Raw genomic sequence first — 6,632 nt, 5'->3', positions numbered from 1 at the left:
TTCAAGTTCACCAAGGGAGCTTTTTTAAGATTTGTAAGTAAATAGTCTTGTAACCATGATCATGGTGATGTGAGAGAAAAGGTTTCAAGGGAGGGATAATTCCTTATATTAGACTGACAAGGGGATTATGTATTTTTTCCAACTGTACTCATCTAATAAAACACACCCCTCTCTTTACAAACATATACACGCACAAATATAAAGTACAAACACAACACAGGCCTCTACACTAGAACACTATATATTTAAATACTATTTAAATGGTTTCAAATGTATAGTTTTACATATAAGGTGGGATGCTGAAAATTTCAGGTTTTAATTTACATTTTAATTAATCCCCAATACTTTTCTTAAGTGCTTTGGAAAGGGTTTCTACTTTCTATTTTGCTTGTGTCCAACACAGAAAATGCCTTATATTCATCTGCCTCTTGGAAGGCACTTTTTTCTTAAATTCTTACTGAATACTCTTGTGCATCTGCATGTATTGCTAAAGCATTTTCTTTTTTCTTTCTTGAACAGAAAAAAACTGTTGCCTTCCATAGTAAACATTTCACTTTTAAAGTCAAAGAAGGTATAATAATGTTGTGTGGGCATATATAATAATATACATAGTATCTTAATATATAAACTATAGTATTATTAATCATTAAAATATAATTTCAAACTACATCCCTTAGGAAAATACTGTGGTTACAAGCTTCTGATTATCTGTAGAAACTTTCCATTGCAATTGTAACTCACTATGGCACAGGAAGAGCAGATCTAGAAGTGCTGTTGAAGGAATTCAGTGCTATTCAGGGAGAATAGTGGCTAAAGTAAAAAAAGCCAAGGTAGACCAGTAAAGATTCATCTGGATTTCCACCTCCTGTACTTTGTGCTGCAATTCACAGCCTCCTGCTGGAAGAGTAAATACATGGTACAAATTTCACTCTTAATGCATTTACTGTAGTGGAAATGTTGAGAGATTCTGAGGTGCATTCAAGGCAGTTCTGCAGTAAAAATGGCTCCTTTTACCTTTTGGTTTATCAAGTTTACCCTTTTGTATTGGTTAGATTTGCTTTTTCTCTTTTTTTTTTTTCTTTAAACTTGAAGTACAGAAATGCCAGGAAAGCAAAGCAAACAGCTGTTACAATCCTCTTTGTTCTTCAATTCTGTTTGTAGTCTCTAAAAGAGAACAATCCTGCAAGCTTGATGCTTTTTCCATATATTATGTAGGCTGCCAGAGCTTTTTTTTTTTTTCTGGTGTGATGTTTGTATCTCAATACCCTTGGTTGAAAAACGAGTTTCTCTGTAATAGTCTGTGTAAGCCATTTTACAGCCATCCAGATATTCTCTGGTGAAGATCTTTATTTCTCCAGATCTTGGAGCTTTTGAAAGGGGAGCAGGATGATCACAAAGTGTGGTGATGGTAGAGGTGACAGGATGACTTTCCTGTCAGCAGTACAGGGTGTTTCATTAGGTTTCCTGTCCATATTGCAGAGTGTGGGTTAAACACTCACAGGAAGGACTGATATTAACAACTTGCATTTCTGAATCACCTGAAGCACCTCATAAATAGAGTTTTTCCATAATACCTGCACAGGTGATGGTTCTAGCAGTTCTGTTGGAGATATTGGAGCTCAGTAATTTGGAGATTTTAGCTAAGCTCCAGAGAAACTTAGTAAAAAATCTGGAGCAGGAACTTTGCAAGCTAAGGAATGGCTCAGAATACCGATGTTTGTGTGTGACCAAACCAGAGTCCTCACAGCAAATTGAAGTGATGGGCTTTGGGTGATCTCTGCATTTATAATTCGGTCTCATTTCAAGGTCTGTCTGCAGAGTTTGGAGGCACCTCTTTGTTCATGCTCCACTAGGTTACAGTTATTTGTTCTTGATGTGGTTATTTCTTAACTTTCTCTTATGCATAAACTGGTGGTTGTTTGCTCACTGCCCATCATCACTAAGGAGCTGATGCCTGCATCTCTTGACATGCTGGTTATTTAATCTCAAATAAGTTTGGTCTCAAATTTGTGTTTCCACAACAAAGGCAGGGATTGTTTTGTATATTCATTGTAAATAAAGATAAGATAAAGCCTTGTAAAAGTTTGTTACAATTCCACCTTTTCCATGTTTCAGCCCCACCTTTTCCTAGAGCTGCAGGTGTCTGCTGGAAACAGCAAGGGCTGCTGAGAGAGAAATGAGGAGAAGCAGAAGAGGCTCCTCACTGAGCAGAGGAGGAGATGGGGCTGGATGTTCTGTGATAACTTTATTGCTGGGGCTGACGGTTGTTGGCAGGTCTGTAAAGAGAACTGACCGAGTGTCTCTGGTGTCGCTCACTGCTGCCTGCACACATTGCAGCCGTGCAGGAAATGTGCTCTTTGATCTCCTGAAGCCCCAGGCTGTGTGCCAAAGCCAGGCCTAGCAGAATATTCCTGCCTGCCTTGTTGTGGTTCAAGCCTGCTGCTCTTGGTTTGAGCTAGGGGCTCTTACCCTGATTTATGGACATATGCAGAGAATTGTTATCTCCAGCACATAAATTCATTATAACTATTAAACTAAGCTGAAATTGAACCTGTTGACCTGGAAGTGAATGGCTCCATAACATTTCATTAATCCTTTGAGATGTTTAATTCCTGCTAATTTGATATTTCAGATACAATCTTCTCTACAGATATAATGGCTTAATTAGTATACATTACATGATGTCTCTTCACAGTACAGCGTGTACAGTATTTATCCACTAGAAAAGTAATTCAGTAGAGTTCAATTATAATACATTGACTAGAGCATAAAAGTTGAAAAGAATATGTGCAGCAGTCATTATATTTTAAGTATAAACATTTTTCAAGCAGTCTTCTGTTTGTTGATATCTATTGCCCTCTAAAAATGATGGTCCTAAACATTTTGTTACAGCTTATTAAAATATTGACTGAGAGCACTTTTTGGTCATGCCACCATAATCCATGTTATAGAAATCTATTTTCTAGCATTCAGCTTGCAAATCTTTTTACTGAATTCACCTGGTTCAAAGCAAGTCTGTGTGACAGTTCAGGACAGTGGTGCCAGCTGGGACTGCAGGGCACAAGCAAAGGGAAAGGTAATGGATCTTTGGAATGTGGTCATTTTTCTGCTTCCTTCCTGTAGAAAGTCACTGGAGGCACAGATGTGAGGAAGCTCTTGAGTAGTACCTGAATTTAGATCCAACCCAGCCACTCCCCCTCCGACGACTCTCTGCAATCTAAGACTTGAGTTAATTAAATTTATCTCTTTTTTCTTTCTAACATTGATCTATATTGTATATTTAAACTCTAGAGAATCGGAGCTCCTTGCTCCTACCTGGGATACATTGTCAGATGTATTCCATGCATATCTGGAATGAGTAATGAAGGAGTGAGTGCAGAGGGAATAACGCAGTGTGAGTTTTCAGTCACCAGGTGGCGGCTGGGCTGCCCGAGCCGGGCTCAGGCAATGGATGCAACACCTGCGGCTTCAGTCCGGCTTCAGTAAATAATCCTGGCCATTTTCCCTCAGTGTTAGCGGCAGTGACTCCTCCCTAGAGTGAACTCGAAACACCAGGAGGAGAAAATGAGCGTATTAGGCTAGAGTGTTCTTATTTTCTTCTCTAGATTTCTCTTTTTAGAGGATGAAGGATAAGGAGAGAATAAGAGGTCAGCCAGACCCACTTGTTCAGGAAGGATGAAATGGGAGGACTCCGATTTTGTTCTCTGGTTTCAAAGCTCAGTGTTCTCCCTCTCCTTCCTCCACCCTCCCCATTCCATTTGAGGTGTTTCTTGAACTAAGAGGCTGAAGGGCAGTAACTGATTCTGGTGTTTCAAGGAGTTAAACATGTATCTCTTTTATTTCAGAGGCTGCCAGATATGTGAAGAGCATCTTTAAATTCTGAGCCTGGGGAAGGTTTCTATGTTTTGTTTAAGCACTTGAACAAAATGGCAGACGATCCTCAAAGTGCTCAAGGCCTCAGCTAGCACCCTGCCTGGTGGGGTTTTACCCTCTCCTTTGCTGTATCCTCAGCTTTGTCACCTTCCCTTTCCTTTGATCATGCAGAGGAGGCTACACTGCTCTGTTTCATCATTTTTTCATCCAAAAAGCTAGAAGGAAACAAAACCCTTGAGAAGCAACAGGGTCTAATTTCCACTGTCTCAATGAGGCCTCTATTCTGTTCCCATTGAAATTGCTGGTAGAAGTCCCAGTAGTTAGATCTGGATTTCTCCCTCCTTAAAACAATATTCTTCCTTTTGTGTCTTATCCTCTGCTTGTCAGAATCAGCTGATGATGAGCTCCTGCACAGATGACATTTTATCTGCAGTCAGCAGGAAGGAGGCATGAATTAGGGCTTAGAAGAAAATCTTCAATAATTAGCCACTGAGGAAGGAAAACATCCAAAAAAAAAGTACACAGATGGAATTGACTTATTTCATTTGACTGGGCTGGAAAGTTCAGCTGTAATGATAGTGGTTAAATTAATTATGTTGATTTGGTGACAAGGAAACTAGTATGTCCCCAAATGATGTGTATTATTTTTGGACCCAGATGAAGTAGCTGCACTCTGTTGGTGATGTGTGTCAGAGTCACAGATATCAGGTATTCCTCATGTGGACTTTTCACCCCATGCTCCTTCAGGATGTGATTCATGATGGCACAATTTGATCACATACAACCCTTAAGGCAGAGTTTGGATAAGTGCAAGGGTTTAGTGGTTTCTCTGTAATCTTTATTATTGTGAATAACTGTGATGGACACAGTTTTGGATGCTGTAGTGGGTTGTGATCTCTGTCATGAAAAGACACATTTTGCTGTAGCTGAAGTGTGTCCTGGGGCTGTGCTGAGTGCTGCCCATCTTCAGCAGTGAATCATCACTCCCACACCTGTTACAGCTCTGTTCTGCCTCAGCTGCAGCTTCGGTGACCAGAGGTGTTTGTAGTGATAGCAAACATCACACACATCACACATGTCCCTGTATGGAATTAGAGAACTTCTCATGGTTGTCTTGGGGTGTAGAACTTAAATGTGCTTCAGCTACAACTCCTCGAGGCTGTTTGGTCTCTCCTGCTTTGTTAGTAACTTCTGACATACTGACCTCTCATTCTTTGTTGTCAGCATTGTGTGAGTGAGGATCCCCTGAAATACCTTTTCCATGTGGCTGTGGAAGCCATTGACACTTGCAGACCTCTTGATTTTCTCTGTGAGCAGGTCCCAGTCTGTCAGGCTATCCCTGGAGAAATCTCCATCTTAACTTTGTACTTGCAGTTTTGTCACTTTAATGTTTCATGGTGCCTGTGGGACATATATGTCAAGAGGCATCACATCTTGCAGGATGTTTCTGAATGGCCTTCATGACCTGATCCATCTAGGACTTTAGAAAGAGGACCTTGAATTCAATAGGGACAAAAAAAGACAGCCAGTAAAATGAGCACAGCATTAGCAGAGAGAAATATTCAAAAGGTTCTCGTGCATTGATAACTGATAACACTTGTCATTATCCAGAACAATAACAGCTTTGGGTGTCTTTAAACTTTCCCTTTTATTCCCACTGAGGTGGAGTCAGGCTGTAACTGGTTACCAGTCAGACATGGGTGTGAAGGGATGTGGGTGCTGATAAGCAGAAGGGTCACACCAAGACATAATAAAAACATAGTTATTTTTAGAGGAAACAAACCTCAACACAGTATTTATACCAGTTTTGCTTATTTGATTCCACTAATAGCACACTTTTGCCATGTATAACTTTGCCTAGAAACACTCTGCTCTAATGGTTTACAAATTTTCATATGTCAAAAAAATGTTCCTTACAGTCATTTGGACTTGGTGTCATTTTTATAGTGTGTGTACACAATTCTGTCTCCTGGAATAAAACACATGTTTAATCCTCTGCTGCAGGAGCTGCAGGCACAGCTCTTCCTCTCTACCACTAGGCAGAGCTGCTTTGTGATCTTTGCCTTCCTCTGAGGCTTCCTCCTCCTAACCTTTTTTCTTATACCCTGCTTTTGTGCTTAAAACTTGGCTTCTTGTGAAAACTGTAAAGATAAATCCAGATTATTAGTCCATCTGTTACTCTGTTCTGCCTCTGTTTCCAAATAACAAGAGAAGCTTTGACAGCTGAGAGCCCAGGTGAGCTGAGGTGACTTAACCCATGGCACGTGGCAGTGGCAGCAAGTGATGTGTGCCACCTTGAACTCTGCCTGCAGAGACTTCCACCCCAGGTGCTGAGGCACCAGTGGCTCTGAATGTGCAATCTATTAGCATCTTTCACTCTAGCTACCTAATGAGTTGCAGGAATCCAGCCTGGAGGTCAGGGATGAAAGGTTTGTGTTGGAGCTGCTTAGTGAACCTGATTTCCCCATCTTTAGGAGGTCAGAAAACTCCTCCACCAAGAGAATGACCCTTGCCAGGTCACAGGGACTGATGGGCACCTTGGTCTGTGCAAATCCCAGTTCTGAAGCCAGTCTTGGAAGCAGAGAGGAGTGATTTTATGTTTTCATTGATATTCTGTATCTTTGTTAGTTTCCTAACCTAGGAAATCCTGCTTCTCTTAAAATTGTATTGAATACTATGGAATAGAACATTCTCAGGTTAGGGCTGATAGGTTTGGATTGCAGTACTTCCTGGAATTCATGTTTTTAATCTGCTCCAGT

This window comes from Zonotrichia leucophrys, chromosome 8, assembly GCF_028769735.1.
Source record: "Zonotrichia leucophrys gambelii isolate GWCS_2022_RI chromosome 8, RI_Zleu_2.0, whole genome shotgun sequence".
Taxonomy (NCBI): Eukaryota; Metazoa; Chordata; class Aves; order Passeriformes; family Passerellidae; genus Zonotrichia; species Zonotrichia leucophrys.
Note: the sequence above shows the minus strand (reverse complement) of the source record.